Here is an 18,515-nt window from a genome sequence, read left to right as displayed (position 1 = left end):
TAATCATAAGGGACAGCTTGACTCAGTGGTCAAAGAAGTAACTTGCTTCCATGGAAACAACATGCCTTTGTTTCCCACATTTCCCCCTTTTTGTTTTAGTCAGGGTGACTGTGCCTGTCTTAGGTCGAGGCTACGCGCAATCAGTCTTACCCGTCATGGGGAAGCGTGGCAGCGAAAGGCCACGTCCCTGTCTTAGGTTGACTGAAAGGCTAGCCAAGTTGCCCGTCACTGACTACCAGCCAAGCGCACTGACTTCGGGGTACTATTGTAGAGTTTTAGCAAGTACTATGTTGTTTGCTTGTCCCATTGTGTCCACACAGTGCAATCTCTGGCAAACACCTTTTCCCAGGCAAGCGACAACCATGAGCAACAGGATTAATACACATATCCCTATTCCTAAGGCAGATAAGAAATGTTGAGATTTCCACCAATCAACAGGATTAAACTTATTTAAATGTGAAATCAAATCATTAAAGATGTCCTTATCACTATCTACGTATATCTGATTATGAGACATTTCTAAAATCTTTTTCTGCAATTCCTCAATTTCTAATGACATGTTTCCTTTGTGTCCTAACAAATGATTTCTGATCTTATTCCATTGAAACATAGAAATGTTATAATCCAAAGGAGTAATACAAAAATTACTTTCATTCCAATCACATTTCAATCCTCTTAACAAATTCAAATTATAAACTTGATCTCCTAAGTGTAAAACAGCAGATTCCAAATTACTAACTCTGTTATTAAGTCCTTCATCAATGTGCTCTTGACTATGCCATAAGTCACTTGCATTCTTGTGCCAATCATGCACGTATTGCTGTGTCTGCACCGTCTCATGCAATGCAACAGCAGCAGTGGCAGCAGCAGTGATGACACCAGTGAAGCCAAGAATGCCAGCTATGAGAAGTCCCAAAAATCTCTTAGATCGTTTCAACAGTCCTTGAGCCAGGTGGAAAAGAAGATGACTTTCAGGTGATGACTGCCACATCCAATTCATATGCACCGGGATCCACACTCCTTGTCTTGGCGAGCCATGGTGATAATATCTCCATTCTGTAAGCAAGTATACAAAGTGCCATCCTTATAGAACAAAGCATTTTCAGTAATGGTAGCCTTCCCTAATTACCATTACCATTGCCGGTTTCACTCACTATCAGTAGGATCCATATGTGTAGAAGACTCCACTTCTTCAGTCCTAGGTTTAATCCTTTTTGCCAGAAGCCAGATTTCTTCTCCATTTTCTGAAATGATACGAGTATAGCCTCGCCCCCATACTTTAACCCTGCCTTTCTTCCATTCATTACTTAAAACATCTTTCCAAAATACTGGTTGATTCTCAGATTCTGCAATTTCTGTGGATTTTTGAGAATGTCCAAAATGACATTCAGCCGGTGTCATAGAATCATATATGTTAAGAAAATTTAAGGTAAATAAAGCTTTAGCCAATTGATCTTTAGGTGATATCATACCATCATCTCCCCCTTTTTGTTTTAAAAGCATAGTCTTGAGAGTATGATGACATCTTTCAACAATAGCTTGACCTGTAGGATTATGGGGAATGCCGGTAACACGTTAAATAGCATATTTCCCACAAAAGGAAGCAAAGGATGTACTAATGTAGGAAGGTTCATTATCAGTTTTAATTTTTAGAGGGCATCCCATCATAGCAAAAGCAGACCAGAGATGTGAGCGAACATGATGAAACCGTTCCCCACTTTGAGCAGTAGCCCACATGAAATGAGAATAAGTGTCAATACAAACATGAACATATTGTAGTTTACCAAAGGATGAATGTGAGTAACATCCATCTGCCATAATTGATTAGGAGTCAGGCCTCTGGGATTGGTTCCAGCCTGAAAAGGCACTGCTGTTAGTGGTCCACAGGTCGGACAAGTACGAATAATTTCCTGCACTTGTAGTCTAGTAAGCTTTTGATATTTATTTCGCAGGCCTGTAGCATTAATGTGAGTTAAAGCATGGTAATCACAAGCACTTTGTAAACACCCCACTAATAAATCAGCTCGAGCATTACTTGCTGTCATAGGACCAGGCAAAGATGTATGAGAACGTATATGTGTAATGTAAAGAGGATGCTGTCTTAATCTAATGAGATGCAAATCAGCAAAAAGTTGAGATCATTCATCATAACAAAGATATGAGCTGTTTCAATATGCTTAACAGTAAGGCATACATATTCAGAATCAGAAACAATATTCAAAGGTTTCTTAAATATTGTTAATACCTTAATGATGGCAGCAAGTTCAGTACGCTGAGCAGACGTGAATGGAGTCTGCCAAGCCTGTTCTTTTCGAGAAGTAACGTATGCTGCTTTTTTATTACTATCACTATCAGTAAATACTGTACAAGATAGTTGGGCTATGCACATAGCCCTGAAAAGCACTGCAAAAGTTTATTGTTGGGTTTTTTACAGATAGAGGAATGTAGCTGGCTTGATTTGTCTAAGAAGACACTAAAGAAAGTCTTAGCAAGTTTTAAAACAAAGTGATAGCAACACAGCTGGACATTAACTTTTTGCAGTGTTTGGGATTGCTGCATACTACAGTGTTGTTACTTTAATCTATGATAAGAGGTTGTTTCTGTGACACACACTCTTTTATAATAATTAAAACCACAATTAACCACATTGTACTTTTCTTTTTAATATTATGCTGAAATATTGGTAACTTTATACACTTTTAAGCATTTATAGAAATCTTTTACTCATACAACTTTAATTAACAGAGGGATTAAGGAAAGAAAAAACTTGTTAATTTTATAACGCTTTAAAACACCTTTTATTCAACTTATAAATTTTTTTTTTTTAAGTTACCACAATACTTTCTATAACTTGCCACATGCATTTAAGTTCCAAGACTTTATGAAAATTAGCCATCCTACTTTAGGGCAAAACACACTTTTTTGCAAAAACTTATTAAATTTCAATTAACATTCTCACAAACTTTTAACCTTTTTAATATTCATTTAAGTTTTACATCCTTCTTATTATCCTGTGAAGAAAAGTAAGTTATTCATTTCAATCTAGGCAAGAACAACTTTTTATAAAAAGACTTATAGTAATTTTGTTAATCAAGACTCACAATTTTTATCATTGTAGAGATCTTATTAACATTTAAACTTATGTATTAATATAAGTGCTTATTTTATTTTTTGGCCATTTGAATAGAGCTCTTTTATAAATTTTTATTAATCTATATTACCATCTGGAGGTATCAAAATATACACTGACATTGAACGAACACACACAGAACAATCACAACACAGTAACAGAAACACATACAGTTTACAATTAACTCATAATTCTTACTTTCTTGGTATAGCTGCTTTTAAGCTCTCCGTTATATCACATTTTAAATATCACTTCTTAAGATTTCTTCTGGAATCCATGTTGCCTGTAACATGCAAGCTTGTGCTTGGAAACATTTTTATTAGTTATCAGCAATCAGTTAAAATAACTTGAGCAGCATAAATGTAGTTAAAACTCTAATTTAGCAGTTTAGACAGACTGTTAACACACGTTTTTGGATTATTACTCTGTAAGACTATACTGAGACTTGAAGTTCAGGAGTAAACTATTGATTTAAAACTGAAAATTCCTTTTTAAACCTTGATAAAAATTTTGTATTAATTTTATTATCTTGGTTAAATAAGCCCGATTAGAATTAGCATGGAAATAAAACAGAACACCAATGTTGCCATGTTTTTCTCTTTTTTCAGTGGCTTAACTCTATTAACCCCCACTAGCCCACAGCTGCATTGGCATGTAGACAGCAGGGGGGTTGCAGAGTTGCTGCCAGAATAGTTTCCTTATCTTAGTTAACACTTTAACAGAGAGTTTTCTTACAAGCCTGATTTCACCAACAAGGACATTATTTAGTATCTTTGCCCGCTTTAAATCTTTCAATAGTTTAAAAGTTTTTGGCTCTGGATGAAACTTGACACCCCCTTTGTGGGTGTTGAGCATCAGGAGGAATTTGTTGAATAGTTACAGGAAAAGCTGCTACAGCTTGCATAGCCAGAGGCTCACCTTGACCAGATCTCAGTAAAAGACATCTCATTAATGGATTAACAGGCACAGGATTTGGCTTAAAGCTGCTACGAACAAAAGGCAGGTCGGTAGAGAAAAGTCCACTAGGCACTTTTCCAGGTTCCGGAGGTGCAAAAGGAACCTCATGAGTCAAATTAGGATATATGTTTACCTTAGAAATATTTAGCTCCGACATGGATTTAGTTAAGAACGGATTTGTGTCTTTAACTTCAAATAACTCCTCTTCTTCCTGATCCTCCTCCAAGTTCCTGTCTTTACCTGTATCATTCATACCCGTTTCCTCCTTTGAGAAAAGAACAATCTCTTCCTCTTCGTCAGACTGCAAAGGATCTAATGCAGCAGCAATATGCTGTCCTAAGGCCCAAACTGATACAGGTATATTCTCTCCTTTCTGATATGCTCTCCGCAATTCTTTCATTACTTGCCTCCACTGCTTAACATTCATCAAATTCTTTCCTTGCGGTTGAAACCAATAACAATGCTTTTGAACCAAAGCAAACAATTCTAACAAATCTGCAGTCTTAACTGTGATGCCTACACTGTGCAACAGTGTTTTCAAAACCTGTGAATATTCTTCCAAGCGTCCTGGTTGATTACCCATACCCTGATGCTAACGGAAAGCAAAACTTAATAATATGAAGCAGCAATTTACCTGGGTTAATTAATTTCGACGCTCCTTACCTTAAAAAAGGCTTTTCAGCTTTCCACGTTCCCGATCCAGAGGCGGAAGATCCTACGCTGCCGTGTCTTGATGAATCCTCTGCCTCGGGCCCCACGGCTGGGTGCCACCTGTCGGAGTCTTGTTCGGTGACCCGAGGTATTGGGATTGAAAGGCAAAGAAAGATTGGGTTCAGGGGATCTGAGAGCATTGATTTCTCAAGCTCATCAGACAACTTTATTGAGTCGAGGGGCTAGTATATATACCCCTAACCTACGTGACATTCAGCACAAAGTCAAGTTACCTATTACCCTTACCTCATACTATATTAACTAGTGATTGATGAAAACCCAACAAACTTTACTGGAACTATTATTATAAAAATCAATAACTATACTCATAAATCCTGTTACTCAGGTTGTTCTGTTCTATAGGTATTGTTCTGCCTGCAGGTGTGCTGACCCAGCCAAGATTGTGCTCTGCACCGATAATCATAAGGGACAGCTTGACTCAGTGGTCAAGGAAGTAACTTACGTCCATGGAAACAACATGCCTTTGTTTCCCACACGCCCCCTTGGTGGGTGAGGACTCACAGAGAGAACTACACAGCAGAAGAGAGAGTTGGAGTTTTGATGCTGGATCCCCAGGAAGTAAATACACAGAGAAGCAGCTATGTGAGGAAAGAGAGAAGGCCCCATTAGACATGGCAGAGGCCCTGGGAAGAGAATGAGCCCAATAGTTTACAGCTGACCTTGTGAAGAGAGCAGAGCAGCTGAGCCCAGAAAGAAATGAGCCCTGGGGAGAGAGACAAGCCTTATGCTAACCTACAGCTGAGAAAGGAAGGAGCTGGGACTATGGACCCTTAAGGAGGAAGAGGAAGGCTGAACCCTTGCAGAGACCAGCAGTCATCTTACTCCAACACGTGGCAACAGACTTTGGTGAGGGAAGTAACTTATGCTTTATGACCTTGTGACTGTAACTTCTACCGTGAATAAATACCCTTTATAAAACCCAACAGATTTCTGGTACTTTACATCAGGACTCCTGTGGCTGACTAATACAGTATCAGATCTTGATGGTTGGGCAATCACCTGTCTTAAGTGCATTCAATTACATCTGGTTCCCTTCCTGAGCCCTACTCAAAGATTACATCTTTTGAGAGGGTGCACCTGTATTTTCACAAGCTCCCAGAGTCCCTTGGCAATGTCAGCCACACTGTGTAGTCAACTGTGGTTTCTGAGATGTCAATCTATTTTCATCCAACTTAGAGCCAACCTAGAGATTCTGACCCATCAGTGCTTTGATACAACCGTCAAGTTTTTTAGGCCAGCCTGATTTATGCAACTTGTTTTTCTCCATCCTCCATCCTTAATGTGAAGGATTGTTTTCATTCGATGACTGGGTCAGAACTTTTTGTAATTTTTCCAGGTTAAAAAAACCCAGTGATCTTAGTTCCTTCATAACCTCACGTGCCCTTCATCTCCACTTCCGCCCACACGGGAGGTCAGCTCCTACCTCTTTCGAGTACCTTCTTTAGGTCACACACCGGCACACCATCCTGCAGCTCCTGCCCTAGGCAGCTGAAGTGGTCTCTTGTCATTTGTTTTGCTGCTCAGCAGCTGACCCCGTTTTTCCCTATGGGCGCCCCGTTTACCCACCGTGAGACGGGGGAGGCACCCTGAGCGGAAGCAGGAGACCCCAACTCTACTAAAAGAAGCCAGCTGTTCTTACCGGGGGTTTTCATTACTGGAGCAGGGATGGAGGCGGTTCTTTTGGTCACCACTTGCCTACCTGGGGTGTGGGGGTCCAGAGAGGGGGGCAGTGGACAGGGCGGCAGTGCCCGACCTCCCTGGTCAGGTCCTGGAAGGAAATCTGGAAGTGCCCACAGCTGAGCCTTTTGAGTTCTGCCAGGTCTCTGGGAGGAGTCTCCAGCCTCCTTGGTGATTCTGTCAGTTCTCTTACCCTTTTGGCCAATCTCTTTTCTGCTCAAATCAGGTAAAGCCGGCTCAGTGGTGTTTGCAGCAGCACTTGCAACTCATGACACAGTCTCCACAGCTTGAAAGAATCTGTTCTTGTGATATCAGTAAGGGTCTGGTCTCATGCTGGAGATTGGCTGATGCCAGCCACTGTCTGTGACAGGGAATGGCTCTCAATTATTAAACTAATTTTAATTATGCAAATAAGAAATGTTTTTTTCCTTCTTGTTTAAAAAATCAAAACATTACACATCAGTTACACATAAGACCGAGATCCCCTTTGACCACCATCTCCAATGCCAGAACCTTCTGGTACACCCCCACCCCAAAACTACTATGAGTTTTTGTTAACCATTGATCTATGTATACATGTACATAGAATCTCTACCGAAAATATGTGTAATATTTTTTTCTTCTTCATAAAAGTTATATATTTTTCCCCACTCAAAAATACATGTTGGAAATCTATCCATGTTAGCCCATTGTGATCAATCTCATTTTTTAAAACTGCTGCAGAGTTCCATAGTTTGGACACACTGGGTTTATTTAAGCATTATCCTACTTGGGTGTTTCCCAATTTTCCAGCAGGACAGGCAGTGTTCTAATTACACTCTGTGCACATGACTGAACATTGCTACATAGTGCCAAAATAGCTCCCCACACCCACAACTTTTCCTAGTATCAAACTTTAAATTTTGTAAATATTTCATTGTTGATTTGGTCTGCAGTTCCTTGATTCCTAGCAAAGTTGAACATATTTTCAACTTTTCTCTTCCCTCCTCCCTCTCTCCCTCCCTTCCTCCTTTCCTTCAGAATTTTCAGTAAACTGTTTGCACAATCTTGCCCCTTTTTTCTCAGTCTTTCTGCTACTAAATTTGTAAATAGAAAGACTAATCCTTTGTCTGTAGGTTCTATTTTGATTTTATTTTAAGATTTTTTTGTGTGTGTGGTATACAAATGTTTTTTTCCTGTAGTCAATTGTGCCACTTTTTCCTCTATGTACTTAGCTTTCAGTATCTTAAGATGGCCGTCCCAGCCCAATGTCACAAGTGTCTTCTGATATTTACATTATAATATTTTCATAGTTTGCAGAAGGAAAACCAGGAAGGCAAGGAAAGCCAGGACCAGGATGTGAACTGATCTGCAGGTAAGTCAAATACCACGAGGCCTAGGAATTCAAACTCTGTCATGGATTTAAGAGAGATTGGGAGGGGAGGAGGGATTGGAGGCAGCAAGTTAGACACATTCTTTATGAAAGGGAGTGAAGTAATGGGGTAGTATTTAAAGGAGAAAATGGGATCAAAAGAAGGCTTTTTAAAATGCCAAAGATAACTTTTTTGTTGAGGTAATTTCAGACTTGTGGAGAAGTTGCCAGAATGGAACCACAGTAAAGCCCTTTTTGTAAGGATTGGCATAACATCCCATCACTGAATACCTCCAGCTGTAACTCCTATCAACGAGGACATTCTCCTTCAAAACTACCAAACGCGCATCAAAAATCAGGAAATATTGCTACCCTCTAATCCACAGACCCTGTTTAAGCGTCCCAACCATCCCAATAATGTCCTTTATGCACCACCCCCACCACCCCTGAAATACTCCATCTATAAAAGAATTCTGCGTTGCGTTTAGTTATGTCTCTTTAGTTGAGGTCACACCCCTGCACACCGCCCTGCACCATCTTCATCTAGAAGAGTTCCTTAGTCTTTTCTTGATCTTCATGACCTTGACACTTTTTAAGATTACAGGCTAGTTATTTTGAAGGCTGTCCCTCAATTTGGTTTTGTTTGATGTTTCCTCATCATTAGATTCAGTGTCTGCAACTTTGCCAGGAACATCAGAGAAATGTGTTCATCTCTGTAGCCTACCAAGTGGTGTGTGATTTCAAAAGGTCCCATTACTGGAGGCGTTAACCTGGATCACTTGATTTAAGCGATATTTTCCATATTTCTCCACTCTAAAAGTACTGTGTTTTCCTTTGTATAAATATTTAGGGAATAGGTGTCTTGAAACTATGTAAATACTTTGTTCCTTATCAAGCTGTTATTCATGAATTTTAGCCTCCATTGGTGTTTCTTGGCTGAACCAATTTTCACTATGATATTGTAAATTGTGATTTGCTAATTTCATCTACATTTCTTAGTTGGCATTATACTATAGAGAAATGCTTTCTCTTCTCTCCATATATTTATAGCAGTATGGATTCAGGGATTACTATTTTATTTCATGCTTTCATTATTTATTTTAATATTCAAATGGTCCCAGATTTAGCCAGTGGGAGCCCCGTCCAGCTGGCTTCTGTGTGTGTATGTGTGTGTGCTCAGCATTCTCTACGCAGTTCCTTACTTTTTGGCATGCTAAGATGTCCTCAACCTGCCTTGCATTTTCCCCATCCCCGTGCTGGAATCAGTCCTTTCTCCAGGGAGCCTTGGTTCCTTTTGGTGGAGAATGGTATGTAGAAGTCAAGATCTGGGTGCCAGCTGTGCATATTGCTATTGGAGAGTTGGTTCTCCCAGATCCTCTCATTGGACAGAGCTAGAAAATGCTAATTTACCTATTTTATCAGTCTGTAAATATTAATAACCATGAATTCACCCTGATAACCTCCAATTCCAATCCAACACCACAGGGTTCATTCTAGTATTTTCCCTTCCCATCTTTACAATTCTGTTGATGAGAAACTTGACTCCATTGTCCTCAGTATATTTACTCACTGGATCAACTCCCCATTCCATACCTAATCAGTCTCCCATCACTGCTGCCATCCCCCCATGCGGAGGTCCTTTTTAGCCTGTGCAGACTCTGCCACCCCACACGGAGTCATGCCCATACACCCCTTTCCACAATCACTTTCCTCACCCTACTAGGATACAGCAGCTCATATCAGGCTGATACCCGCCCCCCTTTCCTTCAAAGAGCCTATCTTGCTCACCTAATAAATTTTGGAATTATTTAAGAAGGAAGTTGTGGCAGACTGAGTTATGTACCCAAGGAAAAAATGTGTTCTTAATCTCAATCTGCATTCCTGTGGTATGAACGCTTTATAAATAGGACCTCTCTGAGAAGTCATTTTTAGGTAAGGTGTGGGTATGATACATATGGCATCTCCTTCCTGACCGAGAATTAATCTCGCCCCCGTCCCCTTCCTCACTCATCCCTCCCCATAACTCCCTGGAAGCACGCTGAACTTTAGTTACTATAACCTTGAACTCTGCCCGCTCTGAGCACATCTGGTTTTGAGAAAAAAGCACATGCCCAGATGTTTTCCCAGAACTTGTACACAAGCCTGTGGCATTCAGCCACCTTTATCTCCCACCCCAATATCATCCAAAGAGTCGTTATCCTAGGTGTGGACATATTTGAGTGTACTTCTTGCTGTCTCACTATCCATCAAGAGGTAGCTGCAGCTTTCTGTAAGTTCCCCTGATAAATGCTTAAGGACTGATCACCCTGGCTTTTAGTGCCTCTTTCTTTGGAATCTCAACAGACCCATGGTAGGATGGTTTGGGGCAGCCCTGGCTGGGTCTCCCCCCCATTTCTTCTTTTAGGGTGAGTTCTGCTGATGGTTCAGTGGGGTGCAACAATGTGTCCCGAATAAATGTGGTTGCGTCTTAATCTGGATGATTGGAGTCCTATATACGAAGATGTAACTCAGACTTGGCCAGAGAAAGACATGGAGAGGCGGCAGAAGCTGGAAGTCAATGGGACCCAGAAAAAGAGAAAAGAAGACATCAACAGGTGACGGGAAGGCCAAGGAACCCAAGGATTGCCAGCACGTCAGAACACTGCCAGGCCTGGGAGGAAGCAAGCATTTTAGCTTCTGAAATCATGAGCCAGTAAATTCCAGATGTTTAAGCCAATACCAGTTTGTGTGGGAGCAGATGTAGCTCAAGTTGTCGAGTGCCTGCTTCCCATGTACAAGGTCCTGGGTTCATTCCCTGGTACCTCCTTTAAAAAAAAAAACAAAAAACCAAAAACAGTTCATGGTATTTGTGATAGCAGCCTAGCCCAACCAAGACAGAAAGAGAAGAGTTTCTTTGGTTGTTGCTTTTATTTTATTTTTTAAAGATTTATTTATTTATTTATTCCTCTCCCCTCCCCCCCCCCCCACCCTGGTTGTCTGTTCTCTGTGTCTATTTGCTATGTCGTCTTCTTTGTCCGCTTCTGTTGTCAGCGGCATGGGAATTTGTGTTTCCCTTTGTTGCATCATCTTGTGTGTCAGCTCTCCATGTGTGCGGTACCACTCCTGGGCAGGCTGCACTTTCCTTCCCTCTGGGCGGCTCTCCTTACGGGGCGCACTCCTTGCACGTAGGGCTCCCCTACGCAGGGGACACCCTGCGTGGCATGGCACTCCCTGCGCACATCAGCAATGCGCATGGGCCAGCTCCACACTGGTCAAGGAGACCCGGGGTTTGAACTGTGGACCTCCCATGTGGTAGACAGATGCCCTAACCACTGGGCCAAGTCTACTTCCCTGGTTGTTGCTTTTAATCCTTCTGTTCCTTTTTTTTAAATGCAGGAAATAGTAATATGTTGGTTCGCCGATAGAAATAATCCAGTAAGAGGGAATGTTTGATATTATAGAACAGAGAATGAAGGACTATTTGAGAAATGTTCTGAAGTGAGAGGGAGAGATCTGCTAGACAAGTGTGTTAGCTTTGAATATACATAAATGGAAAATACTTCTAATAGGGAGAAAAATCATAGTACATGTGTACAGATACTGGTGGATGGGAAGAGTTGTGGTGGCAGATTATGGAAGGTCTCTTCTGATTCCTTCAGTGTTCTCAGTGAAATATCAAATTAGATCATCCACCAAGGGTGGGGCTGGGGAGAATGTGCTGATTCTCATCCCCTTGCTCACCTCACACTGGTTTTAATGGTTTGGGTTTTCTGAGTAGACAGTCACACCATTTGCAAATAATGAAAATGTTGTCTCTTCCTGACCAGTCATTGTTTTCTTCATTGCTAGAATTTCCAAATAGTAGCTTTGATAATGGGCACCTTTGTCTAATCCCTGAATTTAGAGAGAATGTCCCTAATGTTTACTTAATTATGAATGAGTTTGAGTTCTGTGAAATGCTTTCTTGACATCTATTGAGTTTGGATTTATCAGGACTTACAATAAGCTATTGTAACAAAAATATTTCAAAATATAGAGGCTCAAAAATAATAAAAGCCGGCTCAAGCGATTGGGCTCCCATCTACAATATGGGAGGGCCTGGGTTTGATTCCTGGGACCTCCTGAAGAAGGCAAAGCTGGCTCGTGCACTGCAGAGAGCTGACAGCCCATACCATGGAGAGTTGATGGCCTGTGCCATGGAGAGCTGACAGCCTGTGCCACAGAGAGCTGACGGCCCACGCCGTGGAGAGCTGGTGCAGCAAGATGATGCAACTAAGCAAGACACAGAGGACAGACAGTGAGAGATGCAGAAGGCACAGAAGACCGGGGAGATGAGGTGGCTCAGGTGATGGAGCGCCTCTCTTCCACAGTGGAGGCCCCAGGATAGGTTCCCGGTGCCTCCTAAAGAGGAAAGCAGATGCGGAAAGCACGTGGCAAATGGACACAGACAGCAGACAGCAAGCACAAAAACAACAAGGAGGGGAAGGTACACACATAAAATAAATCTTTAAAAAAGAGTGATAAAAGGTAGTTTAGGTTTCTTGTAACAACCCGCAGGTGGGTGGTACAGGGCAAGGAGGAAGCTCTGATCCACGGGTCACCAGGACCAGGACCCCTTCATCTTGTTACTCTCCGTTTCTAGGGGCATTGGTGTTGTCTTCATGGTCAAAGCTGGCTCCGCCTTACTTCCATATTCTCACTAACGGCAAGGGGGCAAGAGAGAGGGGAGCGCAAGCAATTTCCCTTTAAGGAACCACCATGGAAGTTGAACTTGTCAACACATCACTTCCACTGGTCACGTGGCATGGCCCAGCTTCAAAGGCGGCTGGGAAACGTGGCCTTCAAGGCTAGCAATGCCTGTTGCTGAGGGGAGAAGAGAAGAATGGATCCAGGGGGATATTAGTTGCCTCTGCCCCAAAGATTTATACATTTTTCTACTTTAATCTATCATTGCAACAAATTACTTGAAAATTGTATAGTTTTTGACTCATTTGTAGAAGAACAATGGCTTCACATTGCATTTGTATCTAAATCTATCAGAGGCATTCTTTATTTTCAGTTGGCCTGTAAGTACCTTTGGTAATTTAGAATTTTCCCTGGAAACCATTTCTTTCAACTCAGTCTTCAAATTTATGGTTACACAGTTATGTGCAGTATCTGGTAGAATCAAATAATTTAAAAATAGAATAAGTTTTATGTAGAGTCATATTTTTTTAAAATGCTGTTTACTGACTGGGTTGGGTGGTTTTGTTTTTAGTTTTTATGAGACGCAGCCTGTTTTACATCTTTTGGCTTGGTGTCTTTGAAGCTGGCGTGGTAAGCACAGCTCTTGAAACTTGCACAGAGCTTAGAAATCCATAGGGGGAAGTGGATGTGGCTCAAGTAACTGCACTCCTGCCTACCGCAAGGTAGACCCCAGGTTTGGATCCTGGTGCCTCCCAGAGAAGACAAGCAAGACAGTGAGCTGATGTGAAGGGCAGGTGTGGCAAACTGATGCAAAAAGCTGATGCATCAAGAGACTCAGGAGGAAAATCATGAGAGACACAACAAAGCAGGGAGCAGTGATGGCTCAAGCGATTAGGCGCCTCCTTCCCACATGAGAGGTCCCAGGTTCAAGTCCCAGTGCCTCCTAAAAAAGAAGACCAGCACACAACAAACAGACACAGCAAATGCAAACAACCAAGTGAGGAGAAATAAATAAATAAAAATAAATCTTAAAAAAAAAAAGTGAGAGAGAGAAATCCATAGGTAGACTTTTTGGTGGTATCTCAAATTGAGCCACAGAAGGAAACAGAAAGTGATTACAGAAGGATGTGTCATCTGTTAGTGAAAAGGGCCATTCAGAGCCAATCAAGCTACTCCAGGCCCCATGGGTGGGTGGGGGGGCAGGCTGCCTGGACCCCAGAGCTTAGGTCTGCTGGACCCTGGGGGAGAGATGAGAGCCCGGCTACCCTCAGAGCTCCAGGCTATCAAGGGCTTTTGAAGGGCTTCCAACACTGGGCCCAGGCAACTGTTGCCGGGTTTCCCTATACTAATCTCCCTGAACGGGAGCGAGATTTTAAAGTTTTAAGTTAAATCTCTCACATAAAGTCAGGTAAAAACATTCATATGACTACATTTTCAGGAAGATTGTGAAAACAGCAGGGGGAGAATATCCCAAATGATTAATATCCAGACCATCCCACGGGATCTGCTGTCATCCTTTCTCTCCTGTCCCACTTGCTTTTTTTTTAAGAGGCTCCAGTGCTTTGAGATTTTAAATTTTATCTTGTTAGTTTTGATCTAACGTTCCGGTTTTCCAGGTATGTTTGAATATAGCACTGATTCTGCATCTGCTATTGCTGTCATCTTCCCCTAACAGCAAATAGGCCTTTTATGTCTACTCAAGTAGTGGATCAAAATGCTGACTAGGAAAAGCCAAGAAAAATGCCTACTGTGATCCCTGGAGCCCTCCCTCCTGGCTCAATTTATTCTATTAATTGGCCTCTTTGGGAGAAGCAGTCCAACTAGCTGGCAGCCCAGTACAGGTTGTTGATTCTGAAGCCAGGCTCGAGTGACCAAATAAGAAACAATTCACTTGGATTGATTTGTGCTGGGGCTCTCATTTGTTATCCCCAGGCAGTAGGAAAAAAAGGGACAGCCTCAGGAGCTGAATTGTAAAATCGACTCAAAATGACTTGGAGCAGAGATTTGCAGACTCCTACTGAAGACCAGGGGACAAAACCCAGCCTCCATGGCCCCGGAATAACCAGTTTGATAGCACAGTCTTAGCTTACTTATTCCTTCCAGAAAGAAGGGCCCAGGCTGCCAGAACGCATTTCAACACATTGAGTGCAAAAATTAGATGCTTCCCGACCTTAGAGCAAGAAGGATGCAGCACCCTCGTGACTTGAAACAACCAGTCCATCTAACTCCCCTTATTCTGATCACAGCCTTGAGAGAAATGCACCCTTTGATGGCACAACTCCACATCTAGCGATCTAGCCTACAGATGTGAAGATGTTCACTGCAGAAGTGTCTATTAGCGTAGAACCTTCCCTAATGATGTAAGGCAGGTAGCATGTTTAGCACAGCGGCTGGTGCACCAACTCCCTAAAAAAAGGCAAACTCTTCCCATCTCGTGCCTTCTGAGTAGCTGGCAGTCCCTGCCAATTTCTTGTCCCTCCATAGATGACCTGGTGACAGTGAAAGGCAGGACGGACAAGCCGGGATTCCAGACCAGCCCCTGCCACCCACTGCTCATGGACCCTTGGAGCGGCCACTTTGCTCCCTGGGTGCTAAGGTTCTTAGAGAATAAAATAACTCACCTGGATCAGTCGCTCTCTCATTTATGTCCTCCCTGCTTGGGCATTTCCCAAGGTCCTTCCCAAGATGCGGGTAGAAACTGTGTATTCCAAGGCAGGGGCACAAAACCAGTTTTCCTCCCTCTCCGCAGCTCCCCAGGTCACGCAGCCCTCCCCGGCCACAGCGGGAGGCGGCGCAGAGCCAGGGGAATTACAGGTCAGGTCTCATCCTTTTGGAGTGCTGCCGAAGGGCTTCCACATTCTTGAGTCACTGTCACCATCATTCAATTCCAAAACATTTCCATCCCCTCAAAAGTGCTTTGGATCCCCACCCTGAGGGGGTGTTGGGGAGAAAGCAGGGGTGGGGGGCTGGCCCGGGGAGGGCTGGAATGGAGTCGGGGGCTGGCCCGGAGGCCGTCCCACCGGGAGGGGTGTGGGAAGGGGTGCTGTTAGGAAGGGTGACGGTAGGGATGGCGGGAGGCGGGGCCGAGGTCAGCAGGGATGGGGAGGCCGCCCTGTCCCCGCCTTCCTCTGTTCCTTCCTCCCGCTGGGCCGTGGCGCCAGGCAGGGCTCCGTGCTCGGGGCTTGGGTCTGGGTCTGTGCCTGTGAGTGGGGTGGGGACTCTTCTGAGAAGAACCTGGGGTCAGAGTTGATCTTCCTGTTGTGATTGGGGTGGAGACCTGAGAAGGTTCCTGAATGTCGCAGTGGTGCTCAGCCAGGTCCTGGCCAAGTTGCTGTCTCCTGGCTGCCTGGCTCTGCGCTTCTTCCTCCCTTGCCTCCCCTGCCAGACCCTTCCCCGGCTCCCACCCACCCGGCTGGTCCAGTCTGACGCGCGTGGGGTGCAGGGCCCGAGGCTGGGTGGCCGTGGGGGCGGAAAGGCCTGATTGGGCGCCGGCTCCTTCGCAGCTCCCCCTGGGCCCGCCGCTCGCTGGAAGAGGAGGGTGTGAGACCGCCACGGGGGGCCAGGAGTGGCCGCTGCCCGCCCCTGCCCGGCCTGGCCGCCCCGGAGCCCGCGAGCAGCCCCCGCCGCAGGTCCCGGCCCCCGAGCGGACATGAACGTGGCCGTGAGCACCTCTGCACCCCACCCTCCGGGCTCGGGCCCGGGCCCGGCCGCACCCACCTTCTCCTTCGCCGACTACGTGGTCTTCGTCCTGCTGCTGGTCCTCTCCCTGGCCATCGGGCTCTACCACGCCTGTCGTGGCTGGGGCCGGCACACCGTGGGCCAGCTGCTGATGGCCGACCGCAAAATGAGCTGCCTGCCCGTGGCGCTGTCCCTGCTGGCCACCTTCCAGGCGGCCGTGGCCATCCTGGGCGTGCCGTCCGAGATCTACCGGTTTGGCACCCAGTACTGGTTCCTGGGCTGCTCCTACCTCCTGGGGCTGCTGATCCCGGCCCACATCTTCATCCCCATCTTCTACCGCCTGCGGCTCACCAGTGCCTACGAGGTGAGCGGGGCAGCGGAGAGGCCCGGGGGACCCCGGGTCAGGGCTGGAGGGATCTGGGACCCTCGCCTCCTCCATGTCCAAGGGTAACAGCCAGGGCATCTTGCTGGGTGAGGCAAAGGCGGGGGCCAGGGCAGAAGGGTCCAGAAGGGAAACGAGCTGGACATGCCCTGGGTTCCTCTTGCAGGACGTTGGGTGTGAATTATGGAGGTGGACGTGGAAGGAATACATGCACAGCCCTTCGTACTTTTCTTTTCTACACACTTTTGCGTGACCAGAAGCTCCCATTGCATCAGGCCATGTGGTTTTGTGAAACAGGGACCTTTGTCTTTTTTTTTCAAGTGTACAAAGCTGTTAGTAGTCAACATTTCAAAATTCAGTATTATTTAGATTCCATATTTTACATGTACAGTTTAAACCATTTTCAGCATACAATTCAGTAGCAATAAAGACACTCACACTGTTGAGTAGCCATCACCATTATGTAATTCCAAAACATTTCCGTCACCTCAGAAAGAAACCCTGCACCGCGATCAGTTACCCACCCCCCCGCACAACTGCTGCCCCCAGCCCCTGGCAAGCACTGAGCTACTTTCTTCTCTATGGATTTGTCTATTCTGGACATTTTAAATAAACAGACTCCTACAACATGTGGCCTTTTGTATCTGGCTTCTTCACTTAGCATGTGTCAAGACTTCGCTCCTTTTTATGGCTTAATAATATCCCATCGACCACAATCTGCTTATCCTTTCACGTGGGGCTGGACTTTTGGGTTGCCTCCACCTTTTGGCTACTGCGGGCAGTGCTGCTGGGAACACGCACGGACATGTACCTGTTTGCCGAGTGGACGCCTGCAACTGGAATTGCCGGGACACAGGGCAGTTCTGTGTTTCACTTTTTGATGAACCGCCCAGCTTTTTTCCACTAGCAGCGGGGTCTCCGCTCTGCTGTCCCCTGGCCTCCATGGCTAGGCGGACAGGCAGGGCCATGTGCCACTGGGGGCCACGGCCGTGGGACCGGGCAGTGTCCGCAGGAGCTGACCCCTGTGTGCAGCACACCTTCTAGACCCTGGCCCTTGTCTGGCATCTTCCTGGTGCTCTCCCTGCACAGGGTGAACCAGGCCAGGTGCAGCGCTACCCCAGCTCCAGCACGGAGACGGCTGCTGTGCTGTGAGGGCGGGGACAGGACGAGGGGGGCAGTGGGGGGACAGTGGCGCCCAGAGGCCAGAGGGCTGCCAGCTGGGGGCGAGAGGTGCAGCCAGAGCCTCAAAAGCACCTGTGCCTTTAAGGGGAACACGGGGGCCACGGCGTGGACCCTCGGATCACTCACCCGGTGTTGTCCCACCTCCTCGCACTCCTGCCTTTGTCCTGCCAGAAGTGACTTTCTTGCAGGCAGGTACTGCCTCTGTCGTCCAGTTCTCCTCTCCCATCCCTCCTCCACCTGCCCTTCATTTCCCCTTGTCCCTTTAAGCACAGACCCGACGGCCCCAGCTTCCTCCCCCGGGGGGGGAGTGCGGGCTGGGTGGGCAGAGGGTCTCGGGCTGGCCCTCCCCGCCCCCCTGCCAGCCTGCTCGCCCTCTGCTCTCCCAGCTGGCAGGGGCCAAGCAGTCTTCTCACTTTGTCGGCCTCAGTTCCTCCACCACCCTTTGTCTCGTCCCCTGCCAGCCCACTCCCCTGGCGGTGTGTCCCCCAGGACCTCCCCCCGACACCCACGTGTCCCTGGAGAAGATGAGTAAGGGCCTGCTCAGGGGCGGCCAGGCCAGGAGGCCGTGGCCGTGAATGAGGAAGGCAGCAGCCCCACCCCCGGCCTCCGGGAGACCCGCTGGGCCTGGGGCCCGGCCTCCACCTGCTCACACTCCCCCCCGGCTCCCTCTCTCCCCCCAGCCCTTGGTCTCCCACAGGCCACCACCAACTCACCGGGCTGTTCTGGGGCAAGTGGCAGAGCTGTCCAGTACAGGGGCGGGT

General features: G+C 45.8%; 1 long non-coding RNA gene and 1 pseudogene across 2 annotated transcripts; one reads left to right on the top strand and one right to left on the bottom strand.

The window, feature by feature from the left end:
* Positions 1-1,062: 1,062 nt before the first annotated feature.
* LOC111762536 (uncharacterized) lies at positions 1,063-6,580 on the bottom strand. 2 transcript variants are annotated; one of them, XR_011647460.1, is made up of 3 exons: positions 6,459-6,580; positions 3,329-4,868; positions 1,063-1,244 (listed from the first exon to the last, which is right to left on the bottom strand). It is a non-coding gene; the product is annotated as an uncharacterized lncRNA (long non-coding RNA). The 2 variants fall into 2 exon arrangements; XR_009183421.2 differs by lacking the exon at positions 6,459-6,580 and having other exon boundaries at positions 3,329-3,413; positions 4,751-5,168.
* On the top strand, positions 4,354-17,183 carry LOC139437607 (sodium-dependent multivitamin transporter pseudogene; annotated as a pseudogene).
* Positions 17,184-18,515: the final 1,332 nt, after the last annotated feature.

The sequence above is a fragment of the Dasypus novemcinctus genome, chromosome 25 (genome assembly GCF_030445035.2).
Source record: "Dasypus novemcinctus isolate mDasNov1 chromosome 25, mDasNov1.1.hap2, whole genome shotgun sequence".
In the NCBI taxonomy this organism is placed as follows: domain Eukaryota; kingdom Metazoa; phylum Chordata; class Mammalia; order Cingulata; family Dasypodidae; genus Dasypus; species Dasypus novemcinctus.
The sequence above is the reverse complement of the archived record's forward strand: the minus strand, read 5'-3'. Positions and strand labels throughout refer to the sequence as shown.